At 38.7% G+C, this 24,840-nt stretch overlaps 1 protein-coding gene across 1 annotated transcript in view; it reads right to left on the reverse strand.

The window, feature by feature from the left end:
- The window catches only part of ntng1a (netrin g1a), a 172,311-nt gene extending 153,887 nt beyond the window's left edge, over nt 1-18,424 (reverse strand). Inside the window, exon 1 of the mRNA XM_042510273.1 lies at nt 18,363-18,424. The gene's annotated coding sequence lies outside the window, so the exon portion shown is untranslated. The remainder of the gene's footprint in view (nt 1-18,362) is intronic.
- Nucleotides 18,425-24,840: the final 6,416 nt, after the last annotated feature.

Raw genomic sequence — 24,840 nt, forward strand, 5'->3', positions numbered from 1 at the left:
TTTTTTTTTACCAGCATGGAGAATGTGTCCCTCCTGGAGCATCCCTTGTTTTCCAGCATTACCTCAACATAACATGGTTGTAAATTACAGACAACAGGACTTCAGCACACTCTCAGTGAACCTTTGTTTTTGCAATGAATCAATATGAACTCATGCTGACTCTTATTGTATATGGGTATGAATATTGTACCCGCAGGTGTAAACAGGATGGGTCTGAATTTTCTGCCAGACTGGAGATGTGATATTTTGAAAGCTTTGAAGGTTATTTCTGTTAATGTTTGACATTCTGTGGACACAGTTCTCACTATATTTCACTTTTATTTGAAGTATCACAGTGGTATCACAATAGCTGTTTGATGGATAAATTAAAACCAAATGTGCTGTGTGTAAATGTTCCCTCCACATTCTGCACCTGGTTCAAATATTATCACATTAAACAGGCTTTAGTAGTGGTTATTAATGTTATAGATATACGTGGGTTAGAAGGTCCCCGCTATATCAGTTAGCATGTTTAGAATGCTATAATCAGCTATTAAATGGGCATGTTTGTTGTAATGCTGCGCCATGTGCTTTATAAGAGCCGACTTTGTCATGAAGAGGTGGAAGAAATGGTTGATGGTGTGACTGCCAAGCTGCAGACCATTGTTCAAAACCAACAAAAACAAAAACAAAGGTTGTTCATTAGTGACATCAGTGCATATCCTGTGGGGATTGTGCCACAAAAACCAGGTATTTTATGCCAGACATGATCTTTTCCTCATGATAACCAGGTGTTAATTATCATCAGACTGCAGTTTTTAAATCATTCTGATAACTGACTGTTCACTACCTGCCCAGCGCCAAATGGCAAACCCACAAAGTTTGCGAAAAAATGGTGAAAACAGTGGAACATTTAGCAGCTAAAGAGCCAAAATTGAGCTAAAAGGACAGTGAATAGTAGACTGTCAGGTGTCCAGAAACACAACTCCAAATGACTGCTAATCTTGCTTCATGTCCGCTGGATGTGTAAGTAGACAATAGTTTGTTAATGCATTTGCACGATGCAGTAATTTTGTGAATTCATAATGTTTGCAGCTTGCTGCACTGCCCCCAAACAGCCAAAAACATTAATTAATACATAATTTATAGTAGTTTATAGTACCAATTTAAGCCAATAAGTGTCAGTTAAACGAAAGCTGGTTAAGTGCTGTGTTTAACTTCGGCATTTCAATAAGGCCACTAGTTTTAACTTGAAAATATGATATAATATAATATATAAAAAATATGTTAGGACACTACCAATACCAGCGTCCCTGAAGTCATACCAATACCAACTGAATAAGGTCAATAGAGTGCTGTGTCGTATGGTCACACTTTTGAAGATTTTGGTGGCATCTCGCCACACTGAACTGCCAGCTCCCCACTCTTGACTTAACCACACCACAAGACTGTATGGGCTATAGCTGCTGCTGCAGAAGTGTGAGCTTTGTGCCGAGAATAGTTGGCAAAAGTCCACATGTCAGCATACCTACACTGACAAGGCTAACTGTTAGTATCATCACACAGCAAATGCTAGCCAATGGTACTTTACAGATTTAGTTTCAGAGTCGAGCCACAAGTTTGTTAGGATCATTCAACAACTCAGTGATGAATGTTCACCACTGCTCCTGTGTAAGCTCTAGCTAACAAGACAGACATTGACTGAACGTTCACCAGGAGGAGAGTGGCTCCAAAATAAGCTGCAACAGAAAGTTTGCTGACCCTGTGGGAAGCCAGGACAGTCCGAGAGCACACTATCGGCACAAAAAGGGTCAATGCAGGTATTGTTTGACTGGACACACTTGATATTTCTTGGTACTGGGTTATTTTGGTTGATACCTGAGTTTCAAGTTCTAATACACAGCCTTATTAAGGCACAAAACAATTACTGCTTTATATTATGTCTTCACTTGCAGTCCTATTATTTTAACTGATGGATCTCACTCGAGATTAGGTTGTCAGGTCAAATGCACATTGGCTTTTATCTGATCCGTCCTCTGGCTCTTCAGATCAGACAGAGTGATGCTGGACAAGCAGCAACATCCTGCTTTGACAGTACTCACTGGAATGTGGTTTCTAAGAGACACAAAATGCCACACTTGGCAGCTTTAAAAGTGCAAATTGTTATGTAAAATTGGTTCAGAGCACTCAAATTTAATTTCATACTCTGGGTCATATGCAGCTGTCAGCACCAGCATTCATAAAAACACCATGCAAACACCATAAATACATAGTGATGATTAAGCAATTGAAGCTTTTGGGAATCGTTTCTTTTTAAATACGAAAAGCTCAGGTATTCTTGCTATTACAGCAGGCTTGCTGAAATCCAAATGTAAAACTTGTCTCCCATGAGAAGTCATTAGATCAAACTCAATCCTGCACATTGAACTGGGAAATACTGTAATCACATATTCCTCTTGTTGATGCGACAGATTGTTTGACTCACTCATAAATAATAAACATCATACTCACTAAGTGCATTATTTTAAACCTATTAACTGACATTTTGGAGTGTTAACCCTTTAAAACCCAAAGCAACATCACCTCTCTTGTGCTGCTTTCAGACACCATTTCACAGGTATTTAAACCTTTGGGCCCTGAGCAAATTGGTCCAATGTCTTTTGAAAACATGGGAAAAAGGCAAGGAGTAACGTGGTAAGAAATGTTTCACAAATTGCAAGAAATAAGTAGATTTAGAAAATTATTTTTAAAAAGCTAGGGGAAAAACTGTATTTATAATAATCATAATTACATGTATAAAATTATGTTACAAAATTATTATAGTTTTTAAAGCAATTTTTCCAGGTCATTTCCTTGTTATTCATTTATTTTTATAAAACCATTTTCTCCCTTCTTTACCCCTTTTGTTTTCTTTATCTTTTTTTTTTTTTTTTTCAAATTTCTTGTTGATTTTGGGTAATTTATTCTTTCCATTCCTCAATACCTTCTCCCCATATTTTTGAAAGAAATCACACCAATCTGCTCAGGCTTCAAAGGGTTAAACTCTTTAGAAATAAGAACTAAAGATGTATTTCAAAACTTAGACTATTTTGCATTCAGTACTGAGTATTTAATGTTATAGAAAAACAGCTTAGATTTAAAAATATATTTTAGGTGCCTTTGAGAATCTGAGTCCGGTGTAGCAACATGTGGTACCTCAAGGTGTAGCTCCTCCATCAATAACATGAGGAAACTTTAAAGTACTAAGTCAGCTGGATGTCACATCTGAGACAATCAAAGCTACCAACTGTTCAAGGCTACAATGCTTTTATCGCTGCAGTATAACTCACATCATATTGTTCAGAGTCACTGAAAACAAAATGAAACAGGCTCTCTCTAACAGGAAAAGTTAAATGTAATGGCTATTGTGAGCATGATCAAAGTCTCCAGTGTGCCACGATGTTTTGAGCTATTTCATACCTCCTGTGGTGTATGACAAGAGCAAGCATGCTTGATGACTCTATGAATACCGCCACAGCCTCTGTGTATCTGACATAATGAGACGCTGCTAACAACCAAATGAATTGCTTGTCTAATGAATCCCCCCGCTGAAAAGACCCAGCAGCTCCTCTGCATCTTCTGCAATAGGAACAAATTTGACAGTCGCGACCTTTTCAACCTTTCCTCACATTTCCCTGTGATAGCATGAACAGGACCTTTGTGGAAGATGAGATTGCACGCTGTTGTTCGTAAATTAAATGCAACTTCTATTAAAAGACATCCCCCATGCTAAACTCCTTATTTTGCATCACCTTCTCTTTGGAGCTGGTGTGAAAAAAATGTATAACACTTTGCAAGAGAAAGCTGCGTCAGAGCATTTGCTAAAGAAAAAAAAAGGGGTGGAAATTCCTGCAGTGCTGAATATTGATGTGCAACTTAGATCGGTTGGCTTGTCTTTTTATCTACTTCCAAATGTAGGCTATCAGCTGTATTTAATCATTTTAATCCCATTTTATTGTCATGTTAATTAAGGAGTGGGAATGGCCCAATTACACACCTTAATTAGCAAGGAAACACACACGCAACACACACTCAGACACAAATAAATACATTCCATCATGTGGAGTTTACCGCATGCCACCGCCTCCTGTCCTATCCTCCACATCTGTTACAGGGTCTCTGCTTCTCTTCAAGGTGACTAATTTCATTTCCCTGATTTGACTGACCTTTGCCAGAGTTGTTTTGATGGCAATGATTTCCTGTCCCTTTGCCTCAGCTTTCGCAGCAAACAGAGCAAGTGTAGCGGTCTGGTTTATGTTCCCGGCTCTCGGATGAAATGTGAAGTGAGCTGTAAAGAGATCCTTGTGTGTGACTGAGGGTCACTGTGCAGAAACAGGTGAAGCCAAATAGCTTTGGAGGCAATATACTGAAGTGTTATAAAATGTGTTAATGGGTGTGAGCAACACCTGAAATTTTAAATGGATTTTAACAACATTATTCACTATATTGGGGTAGTTCAGATTTCTTCATAGTGACTGAAAAAAATATTCATTTCATCCTTGGATCTAGATCTTATTAGTCTTGTTTACATTATGTGTGGCAGTTATGATAAAAAACGTGCATGTGACCAACACGTGTCACTAAAATTAAAGCTCAAGAAATTACAAATGAAAATGTAACACTTAAGTTCTGTACTGTACTGTGCTGTAGGACTGTCACTTTCTTTTGACAAAACATGCCAAAGATGTCAGTTAATGAAATCCAAGCTGAGTTCACGGATATGTCGCCGCCGCGCCTTCCCACGTGCAAATGTTCCACTAAAACAAGTTACCCCTGACATTATTTTGCAAGGGCACAGTGTACATCCTGGCCGACTGTCATTGGTGTAAAGAAATGCAAACAATCCAGAGCCTTTATTCGCCCTGTGGGCACTTTAAGAGAGGTTTACACTTACGTTAAATTTGTTGTGTGTGTAGCTTTAATAACTGATTCTATTTATTTCAACCTGCAATATAATGTAGCATGATTGCAAAATAATTGTGTTGAATATCCATCTTTTTTTTTATGTCCCTCTCATTTCTCAGTCATTTCTCCTTATATATTGTATCGTATTAATATATTAAAAATGATGATACCAACCACCTATACTTAACCACCTATACTTAACTTTTAAAGATGTTTAAAATGGTCCCAAAAAACCCAATACCATCATGGCTGTAACTGTGCACAAGAATGGTGAGCACATGATCACCCACAAATGTAATATCTAATTCCCCAAAGCACTTCATTTTTTGCTGTCTGCCCAGAAAAGAGCCTTATTACTGAACGAAAATGCCAGCTTAAACTTCTTTGTTCCACTCTCCTCTGCATTCAGGGAGATTTCTGTGGGCCGTGCATAGTGTGCTACCCGTGGGAAGTGTGTCTTTAACAAAGGGTCTGTCTGTGGCAATGACCCGCATGGCAAGCAAGCAAATCTGTTTTTATCTTTGCATTTGAAAAGCACAGGGAGCTTCATGTCTGGTAGCTTTCATTTACAGCGCTGAGCCACATCCAGATGTATTTTAATTCGTCTGTTTTACTGATGGATTTAGATTCACTGATGAAACAAATGTTACAAGACTTTGGAGACACATTGGTGTTCAGCTTTTTCACTATTCATCCTTTATGGTCTGAGATATTTAAATATAACGCAGGTAACATTTCAAAGGCTACAGTTCTATTAGAGTTGAACTTATGGATAATTGCTTATATTGAACCATTATTACTTAAGAGTTTGCATGCGTTTGCCATACATGACTGTTGGAATCAGCATAAAGTTGCAGGTGAATGTGAGTAACTTTGACAATATCTAAAGGACTTGGGTGCGACTTGTTGCCTCTGCTATATTAGTAATGAAATTGTTAGGGAGCATTTTTCTGTATTTCATTATTTATGTCAACCCTCACAGTCAGCACATCCTCTGCAGGGATGATTTGTTGGTTTAATGTCAAAAACTAAAATCATATATTGTGATTAGGTGGTGTATCAGAGCTAATTGGTCATCTCTTTTGACAGTCTATAGCTTATTTGGATAATTATTTGGACCAGATGTTCCTGCATGATTTGTGTAAACAGGGGAGGTAAAATACACTTTGTATTAAATGCATGGTGGGGTGTATAAATCATTTCACTTACTTTATCAGCCAAATCATGGCTAATTACAGTTATCCACAACTAGCTTGGCTGAGTTGGCATGCTATTTAATTGGTTGAAAGCCATTGTTTACTGTCAGGGAAGCTAACTTGAACTAAAACCAAGTAAGAAGACATGTATGTCTCACTTTAAAAGATGTGATGTCTTCATTATTGTAATATGTGCTGTTTCCTAGGTTTTTTGGCTTTCACAACACTCTTCCTCCAATGTTTTTTTTTGTCCTTCTTGTGCCTTACAGTGGTTTTTTTTAGTTTCAGATAGTCACCACCTGTGAGCTTTGAAAGTAGCTGTAACAGTGATCCAGGGGACATGAATTCAAGCTGACCACACCTGCTGTTCTCTAGGAAAAATGAACGGTCTACTTTTTACAGCCACCTTTTTAAGCCCATAGGGGTGAGTATCTGGTGGTTAAAAAATAGATTACTTTAACATCTGACAGAAGATGTTCCTCCTCTGACTGGTGATAAAAAAGATGGGACAAAAAACTTCCTGCTTAATTTGTTTTCTACCTGAATAAGAATGCTTGTTACAGTATGCAGTCTTTAACCCAAGAAACACAGTCAAAAGTATTTTGTTTTAAATATCTCGAGTTAATCAGGTCATGTGACTGAAATAACTACACATAGAAGTTATACTTTTAGAGAAAAAGAGTAGCACTGTGGATACATAAGGTATATTGAGGTAAAGGTTCTGCTGTTTTATAATTGGCATATCTACAGGCCACTATGAATAAAGAGCACTTGATTAGACTACCTAAAGGTCAGTCATCTTGTGTAAAATAACTGCAGAGCATTGTTGACATGGTGTGTGCAAAAGTATGGTGGAGAAAAAAAAAAAAAAAAAAATATATATATATATATATATATATATATATATATAAGGTCACTTAAATAAAATTGAGTCCCTGCACACTTAAATCAGAGTTCCCTTTAAGACTTTATGCTTTATAGACAGTATTTTGACCAAGGTTGATCTTTCTCCTCTTTTTTTTTGGCCTTGGTCAAAGTGTCACTTGTAGAGCTTCTCTTTAAGAGATGCGTAATGTTATCTCTTTTCAGGACTACGTGGATGGCTCGACAGAGAGTTCCAGCTGATGCACATAATCAGACAAGTGTTTACATGCACTGTAACCCACTAACTGTAAATTTATGTATACATGCAGTGGTAGTCAAATTTCTCCCCAACCCCCAGCTTTATTTTGGAAGCAAGACTTACGTTAAAACTGCAGTACCCCATTTTTGTCCAATGATCCGTATTGGAAAAGGTGTGAACAAAGCACTGACATATCATCACCCTTTAAGTTGATATGGCAAAGGAGCCGTGTTTCTGGCTACCTGATGAATGATAGTCTAATGTTCATTCTCTTTTAGCTCTGTTTTTGCTCTCTACCAACTCCTGAAGGAAATATCTCATTCTTTAATGCCCCACTATCTTCACCAGTTAGCTTAGTGCTGACCGGTTAGTGAACAGTGGGTTTTTAAAGCTTTTTCATCAAAAATAGCTGCCTGCTGTGGCAAAAACTGACACTATGAGAGTGTTGAGACTGAAGGACAGATGGACAAAAGGACAGAGCGCTGCTTTTTTACATGGTATGAAAGTGTTTTACTTGAATAAATGGCCAAAGGTTCAGCCTGGTGAGACTGATTTATTTCAACTTCTTTTGAAGGTTACTTTCTGTTACTTTGAGTTTCAGTCTGACCGTGGATGAAACCATTTTAAATATGACAACCTTGTAGTCATTTCTCCTTTCATCCAGACACTCTGCTGTCTGAGGTCTTTGTCCTGCACGTGCATCGAAGTAAAAAAGTCATCAAATATACATACCTAGAAATCAGTGTTTTGTGATAGAAATCTAGCTTTTCCAAGTAGGTTTCTCTAATCTACCACCCTGATTTCAGAAACCAGGTTCCCTGTTAACATTGCAGGAAAAGTAAACTTTAGTCTGTTTACTTAAATGCATGTAAACACACTTATCGGTATTTGCTCCTAGAGTTTGGGGCATTGTATCCTTACATAACGGTCCGTATGATATCTTATGTATTACCACCCCTTTCGGTTTGTAAAAGAAACATGGTTAGGTGTCATTACATTATGTAGTTAATGTAATGTGAAAGTGTGACGTGACGTTACCTATGTAAATATCTCAGCTTTGACTTTTAGTTTCATACAGGACATGAACAGCTATCTTCTGGGTCAAAGTCCTGTTTTTTTTTTTTTTTTTTTACCCATCTATACATGCTAAATGTCTTTCCTCCCCGGAGTTTGTTGCTCTTTATACTATGTCACCTGACATCCTCCTTTCCTCACAACAGCCTGCAGGGCATAGGTTACATGATCACAATCTCTAGGCTCATCATTACATGGGTTCTAAATAAGTAATAGTGCGTAAATATTTGTAAGTATATGTATGACTGGCAAATGAAAACAGCCTATTTGGTGACAGCATCTGATTCCCAACATAGCCCCACCCAGTCCCAATCTGATTTGACATTTAATAAACCAGAGTAATTTTGAGAGCAGGCTCTTTAAAGTATAAGAATGGGAACAAGGGTTAACTGTCCACCATGGCGCTGTGGGTGACTTTGACGTCTTTTTTGTCATCCCTCAAAACTTGTACAGTGCGGTTAGATCATGCACAATGCTGGAAACATCCTTGACAAAGGGCAGGTTTGCAACACTTTTTCCAACACCTGCCACTGAAGGGGCCACACCTGCAATATTACAGCTTGCTTATCTTCCTGCCTTAAAACTGCCAGCTCCATATTCTCTTAGCAGGATATAACCTGTGAGTGACAGCTAGGTATATTACATTTTATTACCCTGCAATGGAAACGCAGTGCGATAGGGCTCTAATCGGGGACAGGCAGTGGCATTCTTTTACATGGTGAGGAGCTCAGTCAGTGCACGGACGGCTGATAGGATGATAATCTTTAAACAGGGGGCATTTATTTCCGAGCTCCACTGGTCACTCCTGCATAGTAGTTCATCTGGAGGGGGATAAAGAGGCAGCAGCCAGGGGGAAGTGAATCAATTTGAGAGAGAGAGGTAGCTTTTTAGACATGGAGGTGAGGAAAGGCAAGCTGGAAACAATGTCCGTGCTCCAGTTACAGCTCTGCAGACCATTTGGTCACTCTAAATGGTGGTACAGGAAGTCTCAGGACCTTACCTGCCTGGAGACCCACTATATCAGACTGCTTATCAGCATATTTTAAATTTTGACGCATTGGAACCTGCATTTTTTAGTGATGTACAGAAGATTCACTCCAGCAAACTGAGGGATGGCCTTAAGCAAGCGCCTCACTAATGACAATCCAGCATGGAAATGGGCTGTAAAAGTCTGATGAATAAGAGCAGTTGTTGATAAACCTCCGATCATTCAAATACTCTCTTGAGGAGAGGATATTAAATATGTCCTGTTCATGAGATGCATACAGCCAGGTAATTCCCTCACAGGATTTACAGTCCTTGCAGCCTCTCTGCATGCAATTAGGAAAGCCTCGGCTTGATTTGTTCCATTTCTCTTCATGTTCGTTGCAGCGACTTTAATAGTTCCTCTGCATTCTTATTGCCTTGACTCAAGTAATAAAGAGCTTTCTGATACTTTCAGGCGACTTGAATGTAGATTTACTGTTTTATTTATCCCCCACCATGGGATTAGTTTGGCTTGAGGCTATGATCACTGTGTATGAACACCACCGTAAAATGGGGGAGGCACTGTTTCACTGAAGTAAACTCTTTTAAGATTTGTCACACAGCTTGATCATTTACAATCTCACACAATTGTTATTCTGAACTCTACAATTATTGTGTGTAACTATTCTATTACCCGTCTATTACTGTCATACCGCAGAGCTCTGGATCATTTCACACTCAGCTGTCAGCTGCATGAATCTTGACGTCTCATTTAAAATCTTATGATTTCACCTCGGCCAGGATGTTTCTGCAGCCCTTTTCATAACTACGTAGAGCATACCCTCGTCAGAGGGAGCGAGGTGTCTCTCCCAAAGAGAGTGCTGGAGTTCCTCTGCCTCAGTCTAAGTGTCAGCCTATTAAAGCACTGTCAAGGCTGGAGGTTTCAGCCAGAGAGCTCATGCCATTATGAGATGCCCGTGGCCCAGTGAGCGGCTTCAACCACTGGCTACAGAACACTAGGTGATTTAATATGGCCTGAAGAAAGCAGGTCTGTATGGATAATCCTCCCCTCGCTCGCAGACATGCACGGCCTCTCAGTGTTCTTTATGCTTCTGCTCCCTGTCCACTCAGCTGTTAGGGGATGGACATCCGTTGGACCCAGCGGTGTAGTAGGCACAGAAAGAGTGGGCTTAGTGGGGTGATGGAGCAGATATATCCTTTTCATATTTGGTACCCAATAGCCTTTAAATGCAAGCATGCTGGTGTGTGTGATGGTGCAGCATTGGAGGAAAAATGTTAGCTTGTTTGCTGATGTTGACCTTTGACTAAAAACTGGATATCAGTCGATGACTGGTCAATATGATGAATCAGAGTTTCTGATTTTCCTGAACAGCTCCAGGGTGGTCAATAGTAAACATTTCTGAGTGTATCCCCTTGGCAAGTGCTGTGATAACAGGCAAAAAGTTTGAGCCATGGCATGAACTGGGGCATCCAGCTGGGTCGGGTTGGATGGAAAGCCTGGATAGCTCAGAGCAGATAATTCGAGCGCAGATAAATCCATATTTGTGACCAATATAATTACTGTATGTGATTATATTTCTTCATTAAAAACATTTATGCCTCACAAAAGCTTTAATCATTCTCTATTTGACTAGTCTTTCAGTGCCATGCCCCTCCTCAACCTCGACAAGGTTAATTTTGATAATTTGACACTGGCACGGCATTCTCAACTTGCTCTGCCTTCAACATTTACTTCCACGTGCCATATTGTGGGTCGTAATGAATTGAAATGCCTGCAAAACTAAAACGTCTTCACACTTCAGATTTCATTTAGGGACAGTCCAAAAAAAGTACTCATTTTGCTTTAAAATTGCCAGGTTTAAATCTTCTGCCTCCGACAGGGAACATGTCAAATTAGTGTCTGAGGCACCCAAAGCCGCTATTGTGATCTGATCCTGCTGGAGACGGCAATTCTGGCTCTGGGACTGAGTCAAACTTTTGGCCTATGATCAGAGTTCTCCCTGAAGGGGCAGAAGGAAGATAGATTTTATTACTAAAAATGAACAGAATTGTCCCTTAAAGAGTATCCAAAGTAGAACTTAATTAGCTTCATTGGAGGGTTTTACTGCCACGTCTTGGTCTACATGCTGTCTCAGAGGGTTTTTCACACTGACAAGAAAAAAGGTTTGGAAGAGAGAATTCTTGGATTCATTTGTCAGATTTTTTGTTTTGTTTTTTGGCTTGGAAATTATATTTATGAATCAAGATAACCATTTAGAGCCTCAGTACAAAACTATTTTCCGATATGCTACCTAAACTAGTGGAATGCAGTTGTTCTGGTTTTGTGCACAGATCCTAAACTGTTGGTACAATCCCATAAATGGGGCTCCCTCTCTAGTAATTACTGTTGCTCATGCTGTCAGGTGGAAAGTAAGAAGAGATGGATGTGAGAAAGACGCCACTGTAAGAAACTCCTTGTTAGAGCTGTCTGCATCACAGACTCTCTGTGAATCTCAAGACGTTCCTGCTGTTGTTTTCTCATTGAATCTGCTAAAAATAAAAAACGCTTGTCCTTGTTTAGAAACATTTAGGAATGTGGATTGCTTTGTTTATGCATCTGTGCACTGTTGAGTGACATATTTTGTATTTGAACATTGTCATGATTCCAAAGTGACTCTCCCAAACAAAGTGACTTACAGTAAAAAGTCTACAGGCAGATTGTTGCGGACATCAAAGCTGTGACATCTTGGTTGACTTGACGGGCTCTAGGTTCACACCACTGATCCATTAGACCAAAATTATAGAAAAGCCTTTGGGCCTGAGAGTGACTGTTAATGTGTATCACGGACATGCCAAGTCAGTCTCACTAGATTCAGGCTGTTTTCATTTACTGTTTAATATAACTGATATATAACCCTCGTCATTGTGATGTAGTGTAAGGAGGTGTTTAGGTCAAATAAGCACAGGATTTTTACACAGGAGACTGTGTTTGTGTCATATGTGAAATCATAAGTCTATGTTGAGTTATTTTAAGTTACATACGTACATAACATTATGTTGTCGTGTTACACTAAGCACATAATGCGACGATGTAAAAGCATTATCTATTTCCTAAACCCAATCTAACCAGCAGGGGTCTTCTTTGTAAGACATCATACAAAGTGTTGTATGTGCATAACTTTTTGTAATATATTTGAAGCGTTGTATGAGTATACATTGCGCTGTTGATTGATAGTGCCGTGTTTGTGCAGACCTTTTGGACATGGACATGTGCTGCCAGCACAAAAGCAGTGTATAAATATAGATGAGGAGCCATTTAGAAAAGTGAAAAGGTCTCAGGAACATGAGTTTGCATTGTATTTAACTCTTTTGTCAGGAATTTCCATCTTACATAAAGGTAGTAGCAGCAAGGGCTCCTCAATAACAAAATGTTTGTTGTATTAGGTTAATGTAAAGATAAGAAAAAGTTTCTTTTCTTCTATATCATATGCTTATAACCAGGATACGACTTTAAACAGGGACACTATTGTGCATGCAAACACAATCATTGACAGACAACTCTGTGTTTGATAAAAATTAAAACACGCCTCAATTATATAGAAAAAAAGATGAAAAGAGGGTGTCTGGCACCAAAATGGCTCAAAGCAGCACTGTCAAACATAAGTCCTCCTCTGAAACTAAGCCTTTGGAAAAGTAAGGTCTCACACTGTCCCTGTACTATATAACACTACTTACACCGACAGTTTCTCAGCAGGATAGGTAAATGAACACACACAGACACACATTTCACCCATAAATTAAGAATAAACATGTCACCTACTACCTCCGCAGAGCAATCTCGTCTGAGGAAACACGCTGCCTGAGTTCTCATTTTGTTGGGGTTTTACATGACCTATATTTGACAGCTGTGACAGAGCTGTCACATAAACAACTGCATATGATGCAGCGTATCCAATGTGTTTTATAAGTGGCAGATGATTGCTTCTGTGTTAATAAGGACAGGTAAATGGTGTCTTTCTCCTAAAATGTAGAGTCACAAGGAGGAGGGCTTTAATCTGCACTAACAAACTGTCATCCACATTCAAGTGAAATCATCTCATGGTTTCCTGTATTTGTTAAGATTCAGGGAAATTGAAGGAGCGTAATGTGACAACAGCAGAGTGAATAAACGTCTGAATTGAATGCAGTGAAAAGAGACGGCAAAATCCAGTAGTCTCTCTCTCACACACACACATACAAACAGGGCAAGAGAAAACACATTCGGGACTAGGTTATACGCCTACTAAGATGCAGCAAAGTAATCTAAAGCTTGTCAGGTGACAAGCTCGACATGCTTTGTAGTGGCCTCTGTGTCAGATTGAAAACACAAATCAATGCAAGGTTCTATTTGCAATCATGACACTGTGAACTCACATGTAAAAGGTTTCAGCCACAACAATGCAACATTTCCTACACGTACCTGTGTTTTGACAAGGGTTAAAAAGTCTTCACGGTCAAGCGCACAATTGATTTCGGATTGAGTAGTCAAAGTGAAGCGAAGGGCAAAGTGAGCAACTGGTTCATTTGGTAAAACCAAATGCAAGCGCTGCAGGCATTAGCAGCCCCATTACAAGCTCACACGTAGTTTAATAGATTTGGTTAGGGGCTGTCCTAATGCAACTGACATGTAATCACTGTTCTGCTCCTTCATGCCATCCTCTACCAAACCTCATAAAACACTTAAGGAGATTATGATATTATTATATATTTAAACTATAAGTTCTTTTTTATTCTAATCGTAGCTTTCTCTTCAACATCTGCCTTTCTTGATGACAAAGTTTAACTATGAAGAATCTGCAGTGTGTTATGTTTCTTATAGCTTTGATTCTTACACTGAATTGATGTTCCCTAAATGTAAAATGCCTCACATTGTTTGCAGCAAAGGTTTAAAGAAGTAAAACCTTTCGTGAACTGAGCTTCCATGAACTAAAAAGCTGTTGTGTCAATCAGCAACAAACAGCAACAAAATGGGCATTTTCTAGACATAAAAAAGTTGCAAACCTTTTCTTAAAGCAAAACCACTTTCAGGTCCAGACATAAAACCCAAGAGTAGAGCTATAAAATAGAAAATCTGATTGAATCTTTAAAGCAATCCATCTCCCATCTGTTATAATGTGACTTTTTTTTTGTACGGTATCATCATTCCTACTTTGATCAAGTGTATGCCAACATGTAGAGAAAAAGCTTTGGCTTCGGCTGTGCGGAAGGTCGTCTCTATCTCCCCCTTCTGTGTATAAGCCACATAAATCATGTATGCACACACCTAGTTGAGCCCTGGCTCGCCCGCTCTGCACCCTAACATCCACCCCCATGCCGCGGCCCAGATAAACACTGGCACATATGAACACTTCAGGTTATCCCCCTGATTCCCCTGGGTACACGTCAAGGAGATCACATCGTCAATGAATATGCAAAAAGGGGCCAGGGAGAAGTGACAGGAATGTGGGACCGGGCAGATAGAGGCAGGCTCGGCTAATATTTCAGCGCATAATGATGTCATCTCGATGCTTGATCACTGAACAATTGACTGACTGTGGCTGGTGATCTAACTGCTGCTTATCTTGTCAGTGAGGTCACACAGAGTGGGGCAGAAAGTATTGCTGGGAGCGAGTGTGGAAGAAAACAGGAAAAAGGATACAGAAAAAGCTAAAGGATAAACCAAAAGTTAGCACATCATTATCTAGAATTTCGGTGAGTCTTTTAACTACTGCTACTCTCCTATTAAAAGTCTCAGAAGTGTGATTGGACTGGTGGGGGTTAGGGGAATTGGAGGGTAGTCTACACAAATGAGTGCAGTGACGCCTTGGAACACCAGTCCCAGTCCATACAGAGCCAAAGCATTGATCAAGCTCACGTCTGAATGAACTGAAGCAAAGGCAACCAAGGTATCGCCTTTCTCCTTCAGAGTTATCAGACTCTAGACTCACTGTATATATAGTAGCAAAGTCTCAGCAGCATGTAGGTTGGACTGATTATAAAGGAAGCTTCACCCAAAATTGTGTACTTGTGTAAAGTGTAAAGCAAGTTGACTTTTACAACCAAATAAAGCTGAAGAGCTGAACAGAATCCAAACAAATTAGCCATGTTTGCTTCACCACAACAGAAAGATTACAACTAAATTACTGTTTTAATTCTCGTATTGTCCACAAATCTTAATATATCCAGTCACTGTGAACAATCCCACACTTGGGTTCCTCACAATGTAATATCAGAAGGAGCGGCTATCTTTTGCTGTACATGAACTCAAGATTAACAAATAGATTAGCATATGAAATCAAAATGCTACCATTTTAATCCTTCAGATTTAATTCCTGATTGATTTGGTGACACCTGTTCAGACTAATGAAAAGTGCAGCTGAATGTAATAGACCCCAGAATTCCAGAAGCAGCAAACACTTGTTGAACAGCTACTTTGTCAGAATCACAAGAAAGAAGCAACATCAGGGTGCATCCGTTTACAGTGCAGCCAAACAAACTCATGCCATTTCAACAAGGGGTCAACAATGATCGGCGTTATTTGGCGTGCCATGCAACCACTATCTCAAAAATGTTGTATCCTGTGATTACTTCACAATAAACCACCATGTTTTGCCATTTGATTTGCCACTTTTAAACTACTAGTTTTAAGATCAACTTGCCAATACCAAAGGTCATTTTGGTGTCCTTGACCAGTGTGACATTGTAATCTGAATGAGGACTTTCATACTTTGTAAAGCCTAAACACAGAAAACATGTTTATTCCACTAAATACATGAAAGACTTCCGCATTTTCATGATTTTAAGAGTTCATAAGCAGAAAAGTCTCCCCTTCAAAAAAAGAAATGTGTCACTGAAAATGTGTTTAATTTAAAGCCCACGGCAGGAATGTTTATTCATGATCATTAATATGTTTGCAATTACTCCAATCCGATCAGTTTTGATTTCCAAAGATTATTCATTTAAATGCTTTAGTTTACAGCATTTTCAATAGGGCTTAAGTGCATGCAATTTACCCACAGGCAGCAAGAATTTGCCTGCACCATCTTTTTCCTAACTTTACTGTTTCATTCCAGCACAAAATGCCTAACAAACATTTAAAAATGCCCTTGTTTACTCCACAACCATGAAAGCCCATTAGATGCATTTTAAAAATGTCTCATCGTCTGCTCAAGTGATCACATCGGTAGCTTCTTTAACCTTGGGTATTAACACTGTGCCCCCTGCTAATGCCTATCAAACATACTTGACCTGTCGGTAAGATAGATTTTCCAGATCCTCCGTGATTAATCCATGCCTCTTGTCTTCTGGATTAAGAATTCAAAGGCCCCAGTGCTAACCATTATCCCCAGGCCATGTTCTAATATTGGAGACTGAAGCATTGTCTCTCTGTCTCTCTCATACGCACACATGCACAAATACATTTTCTAGATCTCTGTTGGGATATTGTGTTGTAATGATATCTGTGGACTGATCCCGAATCCTTGTACAGGAGATCTTTTTCATTGTGGTTATTTTGCTGGAGACAAATCCTCCAGTTCAGGGGCGTGAAAACTGTAGAGCATCATTTCTCTTTATTGCAGGAACACCCACTATAAGAAATAACATTTCTAACACTAAGCTGACATCTCTGATTTAAAAAATAAGATCTATGTCAGGCAAATAAATAGAGATTTTTACAGTAACCCAATAACAAGACATGCTGATGGAAGATAATGATATAAAAAGTAAATATGCTCTTTAGTCACGGCATGCAGTCATCTATTTTAGATATCTGTTATCATGAGTTTACTCAAGGAGATTTAACCACATTTAGCTCAGAGATGCTTCAGATAAGACCTTGATAAATATTCATTTTGCTGTATAATTGGCATCAATTCAAGGATATGTGAAGTGCGGTATGCTTTTATTTGTTGGCAGTAGAAGTGAAAACAGGGCTAATAGGTTGCTCTGTTACTGAAACTGCTGCCTTTTGAGGGCATTTATAACAAATTATGACTTTGCACTTGGGGGCATTTTGATTATGTATGATATGTTTGTTTAGTGTAACACAGTTATGCTTTTGTGGACAGTATCAAAGGGAATTCCTGGTTAAACAAGACTAACAGTCCAAAGTAACATTACGGCTTGGGGAGGCTATATGCAGCACTGTTTTGAGCTAAATGCTATCATTTTCATAGTGACAAGTCAAACATGCTAGCTAACTGGCACTAAAACAAAGTATAGCTGAGGCTTATGAAATGTTCCTAAGTATTGCAGATATGCTGTCATCAACCACAGTCTTGGACAAACTAAACTTTGACATTAAATTTTGAAATTTTGAAAAAGCCAGAAGTCGTTACAATTTATCCCAAGGGGAACATGATTATACCAAATTTCATGACAATCAATCTAATAATTGTTGAGATCTTTTTTTTAAATAAAAAAACCCCCCAAAATATCAAACGCATGGTGGCACTGGAGTAAAGGACAGCCATTAGGATTCATCATGTAGGAAACATGAATATTTGCAAGTGGCAATCTATCCCACTGTTTTCCAGACATGTCACCTTGCACCTAAAATGTCAAGCTGCCAGGGGCACTAATAGTAAGACTAGGGGATCACTCAAGTTAATTGGATTTATTATCTGGGAGCCATGAATATCTGAATAGAATTTTGTGTCAGGCTTACGGTGCCACTAAAGTCTATGGCTGAGAATTATGTCAGTCAAATTGGATTTGGCTGTCAAATACAAATATCTGACTATTCGTTCCTTTTTTTACATACTGGGTTTGAGTTTGAAAGGGATTTGGAAGGACTTCAGGGTTACTACAGTGAATTCCACAAAATATGGTAAACAAGTCAAGTGAGCCCTGTGAGCCAACTATGCTAATGAAAAATTGAAAATATGAAACATTTTCTGCCAATAGATATCAAACAAAAACCAGACTGCATGGTTTTAAGTTGCTGTGAGCTGTAAATTCACTACTTATAAGCAAAATGTAGAAGATAACGTTATCTTGGGGCCTGAATGGGCAAAGGCTCTCTTACTCGGATCAGCAGCCTCCTGCTAATTCAGACTTACCTTGTTTCTGTGTTTGCAGCCGCCTGTAGCAGAGAGCAGAACTTGAATTTGAAGAATCTAAGTCGACTGAGGGGTCCCCAACTGATGATTTGAATCCTTGACTTTTCAGGAGGCAGCCCTAGAAAAGTCAGAGGATATCTAAAGTCAATATGATTTATCCTTTTGGGACCACGGATGTATGCATGAAATTTCATGGCAATAGATCCAATACTTGTTCAGATATTTCAGCTACAATATTAGTGGTGACTGCCAGACAATAATATCCATAGCGCTGTGCAGCTAAAACTGTGAAATAAGTAAAAATGTAACTTTGTAATCCACCTTTTCATGCTTATTAGCCTTTCATCCATTTTACAAATGTCTTTTTTTTGTATTTGCTGTAGATATTTATACTTCATTCATGACTCTGCAGATAGGTGCTTGGTAATATCTGTAATCACTGTGCCTTTCACTTCAAATTCATCACCTCTAATTATAGGCCTCTTTACACAATTCTCAACACTTCAGACTCTCCTATCAAAAGCCCCACAAAGCACCTCAGAGATGTTTAATTTTGAACAAATACGTATGTTTTATTTTTTGTCATTACCTCTCTTTATTAGCTTTTTAACCAACAACTCAGATGGCAGGCTCCACTGACTTTTTGTCCTCAGCTATGACTAAACACGGATCCATCTCTCCTCTATATTGTCTATGATAATTACTGGTTGTGGCTGTTTGTTTAGCCTTTTGTCTTGTCTGAAAAGGGTAGATAAGAGAGAATAAAACCCAGAGAGGCAGAGAAAGGCATAACAGGCTTCTTCCAGTCATTCCCCAGGGTCCTACACCACCCTGCATTGGCATTTTATTGAAATATTAAAGGTGAGGTAGATCCGCAGCGACATATTGTAAAGCCTGTCACTCCGATCACAAAGGCACTGAAGTGAGTGGAGGATGGAGAGGAAGAGCAAGAGGAGGCAGAGAATTGGGGGGGTGTAGATGGAGAGAGCGAGGGAGGCAAGGGACCTGAGGCTACAATAGAGGAAGTAAACTGTGTGTAGGTGACTGAGAGGCAGTGGCTGGGAAAGTCACAGTACAATAAGCAATCATAATTTCTAAGCCAATGCTGAGAGAAGTTGGCGAGCAGGACAAGTGGAAGGGAATCGTATTGACACAGGGAAGAGGCGAAGGATGTTGGGAACCTGCGTGTTGAGAGAGGCTGACAAACCAACAGGGGATGTTAAAACACTGGCACATTCTACCGAGGTCCAGCCATTGATTTTTATTTTATTTTATTTTTTTATTTTTTCGTGGCAGCTTGACAGGCATGTGTGCACAGTGAAGCATGTTGGCTATCCTTGTGCCTATCATGTTGGACCTGGTTTGTAGAGGAAGGGAAATGTGATTGGCACTAAACCCAATGGAGGTAATGTTGTCAATGTTTTTTACCCTACTTTCTCCACAATTTTAGAGTACATTAGAATATAACTCCCCTGCAAGTCTTTCAAACTGTAAACTCTACTGTTGAGGGTGGAGACAGCGATGTGCTGAGAAATGAAACTGATACTGTGGTGCTGAAAACTGCAGTTCCTCAAATGGCCACTTGAAGCTGCCTCAAAAACAGAGACAGTCCCCATAGACCACCATGTTAAAATGCCCAACTGAATGCAAAAATAAACATGTTTGCAGTCTGGTGAAAAGAAAAAAACGTTTTTGGTCTCTATAGCTGATGTCAACATTAACAATGACTATACAGGGAATGTGTTTTTTTTAATTAACTCACCTATTAACATTTTATTAAGGCCAAAAGTTAACCATATTTAAGGTCAGGGCCACTTGAGTGACAGGTTCCTACTGTCTGGAATCAGATCCAGCCCTCGCTCCTCCACATTTCCACCCTTTCATCCAAATATGGTCACATCTGGCTTCAAAAACTAATATGGATATGGCCAAAATGCTGATCTTAAGATTTCAAAACAGCAGTCCAAAAACCAATGGGTGTAGTGTGAAAATGGATAGTTCATCGGACGTAAGTGTTGTAATTTTAACTGTAAAAACTACATTAAACTTTATATATATATATATAGTCTGTATTAAACCACAAGACCTTGAAGTTGCTGGGATTTGGACTTGAATTATTATATCAGTAATTGTAATGTGCATTAAAATTCCACTGACAAGCCAAATATGACCACACAAAGCCAATTAAGTTCATTCTAAAAATCAAATATAAGCCCGACATCCATCATTTCCACCAGCTTATCGATGTAACTATCTAATGCTTTAGAGAATGTGAAGGTTTCTGACTGCATGACGTCCATCTTTGCAGTCAAAGCTTGTCACCGATCAAACTTCAGATATCAAATTGATATATTGCTTCCAGTGGGACAAAATCCCAACAAAATTCCTATGTCAAATGTCTTGAAAGAATTTTTCATTAATCATCATCTTTAGACTAAACAAAAAGTGCCAACAATGCAGATGTACATCTCACATCGCCCTAAACAAATTTATCTGTAACACAATTTCCTTGTATTCTTGTACAGTGTGCCTGTTCACAGGGATTCTTTACGCTGTGCTGTGTGTTTAAAAGAGAGACTACGAGTTTTCATATTAGTCCAAAGACTAAGTGCCCCCTTTGGCCAGATAGTGAACCTTAAAAGAAAAACTGTAACGATTTTTCACGTGATGCAACAATCTCATGGTCAGTACTTCACAGTATGTCAAAAGGCATCCTGAGCAATGAGGAAATCACTCACTGAAATCAAAACCCTTTATCACAAAATCTCCCAGAAAAAAAGTGTAGATACCACAGGCAAATTAGCAGGTCATGTTACATGGTCTATTTATACACAGCCATTCAAAAAATGAAGGAAAAACACAATGAAAAATGCTACTAAAGACCACTTCATATGCTTATATTCAGATTCTTACTTGTATGTAAAGTTTCTACTAAAATGAATTTGCTTTAACATTCAGAAACAATTTATATTGCTTATGCTGTCTGTGCTGGAATGCCTGTATTTCCCCTCTGTTTGAGACGCTCCATTTTAGGGCAAAAGAAAAGCCGGTCTGCTCTGATTGGTCAGTGTTTCCAGCTCTTCCATACCTCTGTCGCTCTGCACTGTCACTGGAGTCAGTGGAATGACTGTAACAAAGTTGTGGCACTTTCTACATCGAAGAATCACCAATAAAAGCTTCCAAACACAACCGGACATGTTTTTTGTTACCCTGGCATTAGCATGTACATACATGTAGAGGTGTAGGATATGTGAACATTGTGGTGGCGTGCCTGGAGAAGATGACAATATAAAGAAATCTCCCACAAACTGGTGTCAGCTTGTCTTGAAAGTGAAAAAAAAATGTTGAAAACAGAGTATTTACAACAGTCTGAAGCCTGAGATCTCTGTGGGATTACTTTAACAAACGTTTATCTCATTACTTTAAAATCTGCCCACATTTAATGAACACCCAACACTGAAAAATTACATACATGAAACAAAATAAGAAAATAGCATAATAGGTATCATTTAAGTTCCATACAAATTCAGAAATTAGTTAGGATTAGTATTCCATTTAAATTCACTAATTCTTAAGATGGCCTGATAAGTGATAATAATGAGGACAATAATTATATAGGGCAATGCATTTTACAGTGTTACAGCTCTGAATGAGCTCAGTCCCTCAGGTCTTGAAGGGCTGATCTTGGACAGAATAATGGGGAAAAAAACTGTGAATGGCCTTGGGGAATTTCTCAAAGGAAAGTGCCAAGAGTTATAATGACCAGTGAAACAGGGCCTCTGATAATTACAGTGACAATCACACCTGCACAGTACCTTTCATTACACAGAAAAAAAAACATCTTATGTGAACATAGTGTTTTGTAAACGTGTGCAGCAGGCATGTGCACACAGTATGGAGGCAGCCAGGTGATAACGATGTACAGACTCAGGTCTACCCAAAGTACAGCTGGACAACTCGGTAGATTGTCCTGTATGATTAAAAGTTAGTTTTCAAATATAAAATAAAGATCTAAGCTGTAATTCTGATGCTGTTATAATGTATTTTTTTCAATATTCTCATCATCATCTTTTTGTCCAGTCATCAGCAGTAAGTTATCATTGTTTACTCCTGATGATTAACTATCTTACACCACAAAGCTCTCCACTATAGCCATATTGCCCTTAAGAAGTAGAATATTATTGCATCTAGTTGTGCTAACACTGCAGTGCTCTCACAATCGAGCCCAACAATATGACCCCATGGCAGATATCCAGCTGGCATCCTGTTACATTAAAAGAATGAGGGATTTGAGATAAGACAGCTTTGAAGATATGGGAGAGCAGTTTAAACTGCAGAGCAAATACTGATCTGATGACAGCTTCCGGAGTAACAGACACAAAGAGCCATCTAGGGGAAGTTAAACACTCTCCGCAGTCTCTGCACGGTGTCATACTCGATAAAAGGTTTGATGTCTTGATTCGAGATTTCAGTCCATTCTTCTGGTCATTGATGTAAAGTACCAGATATTTGCTGATTCAATTGATCTCATGGAACAGATGGGACTTATAAAATGTAGAAAGCTGGTATTTGGTGTGTAGGCTTGAACCTAATCACTCCCTTAAAGCACACACTTACAGCTCAGCACAGTAGGAGTCCTTTAACAGGTCTGAGCTGTCTATAACAAGTCTAGTTGTTTGTGAAAAGTAGGCTTCACTGCATTCATGGCTACAATGGTGAATCTTTGTTCTGTCAGGCTTTCCTTCCAATACATCCCCTGTATTGCTTACTGTAGCGAAGTGCATTTAAGTCAGTGTTTCTTTGCAGTCAAAAAACATTGAGACATTGTCCAAAACCACTCCCGATTTACTATATAGTGCATTATATATACAATGCACCATTTTAAATAAATAACAAAATCTCCGTACTGCAGGCCTTCACCAATACAGCGCAAACTTCTGCAAATACCACTTATACCTTTTAGTTCAACATTCTATGACAACAGTGAAAAGTACCTGTCAATGGCTAAAGAGGGTTCGTCCCGTCGTCCTGGTGACGATAGAAAATGTGTTCGGGATGAACAGACGTTTTCACCTCTGGGATGAAAGGGAATTTTGCATAACTATTGCTTTGCAAGTGAAAAACTGATTTGAGCAGATTTTATGTTCAGAAGAACATGAAGCGTTAAACAATGAACTGCAGTTTATTGTGACAAGACAAGTTTACAGTAAATGAGTGTAACGTACCGAAGACATAATACAGCCGAGTACAGTTTGGAGGTAATGTTAAAAGTACTTTAAAGTTTGGAGTTCCAGATTCTTTGCAGTGTTACATCCTACTAAACTTTTGTCAGAGACTAAAGTAAATAACCAGATACTCCATTCTGTATTGACATCCATTGCTGAGGTACTTGTACTTTGATAATGTATGTAGTTGTTATTGACTACTAAGTGTTTTACATAAACTAAATACAAAATACTAAGAAAAAGTATTTAACTCAGACAAACTCTGGCTCATTTCAACATCTATCTTGTTTCTTTTAGGGTGACTTTTTTAGGGCTATCAAAAGAATATTTATTTCCTCAACATTTTAATGGTGTTTTTATTACTCCACTAACAACTTCAGATGATAATGACAAAGGGCGACTGTTAGTATAAAAAGATATTTTCATCCTGTTAATGTCTAATCATTCATTGTGCGTCAGTTAGTGAGATTGTGTTTAGTTGCTTTAAATAACCTTTTCTGTAGATTATTGTTTTTGCAAAGGTTTACATCAAAGCCATGAAAATGTACTTTGATCAACAACAAATTTAGCTTAAAAATATAAGCATCTATCCCTGCTTTTTTATTTGTATGAAGACACAAAAACAAGGAAATACCAGTTTACCACTGTCAAGGAGAGGAGAGTAATGTAGCTTTGTGTGCGTGTGTGTGTGTGTGTGACTGGGTTGTAGCAATTGTACCACCTCACGGCACTGTGTTCATGTTAAATGTACAGTAGAATTGTTCAAATAGCCGTTTAGCCCTCTCAGCGACCTGGAGATCCTCTTTATGGCCTGTCCAGCAGGTTGTGTTGTGCTAACATGCAATCCGGAGCTGTTCAGCATAATGGAGCACATTTAGTGATGAGTCTGCACACTAGCTGAGGTGGATAATTTGTTTGATGGTTCAAAAGGATGTGTTGTTGTGTGTGTATGCAGATCTGCGTGTTGGTGTTGAATGATACTGCTCATTCTTGTGAAGTTAATTTAATGCACATTTGGCTTTTTGATTATTGTACAATCATCTAATGTATATATGAGTCAAAAAGACATATGTTTTATGATGAGGCAGATATAAAACTTAAAGTTTGTGCAGTTTAATGTTATCAGATTTGTTTCATTATAGGACAATATTGTTGGCTATTCATTGTAGTGGACACAGATCATTCATAATTTAGCAAGTGCAAATGAGCTTTTATTGATTGTGGTTGTATACATCTTGGACGCATTAGTAAAT

This window comes from Plectropomus leopardus, chromosome 21 (genome assembly GCF_008729295.1).
Source record: "Plectropomus leopardus isolate mb chromosome 21, YSFRI_Pleo_2.0, whole genome shotgun sequence".
Lineage (NCBI taxonomy): Eukaryota > Metazoa > Chordata > Actinopteri > Perciformes > Serranidae > Plectropomus > Plectropomus leopardus.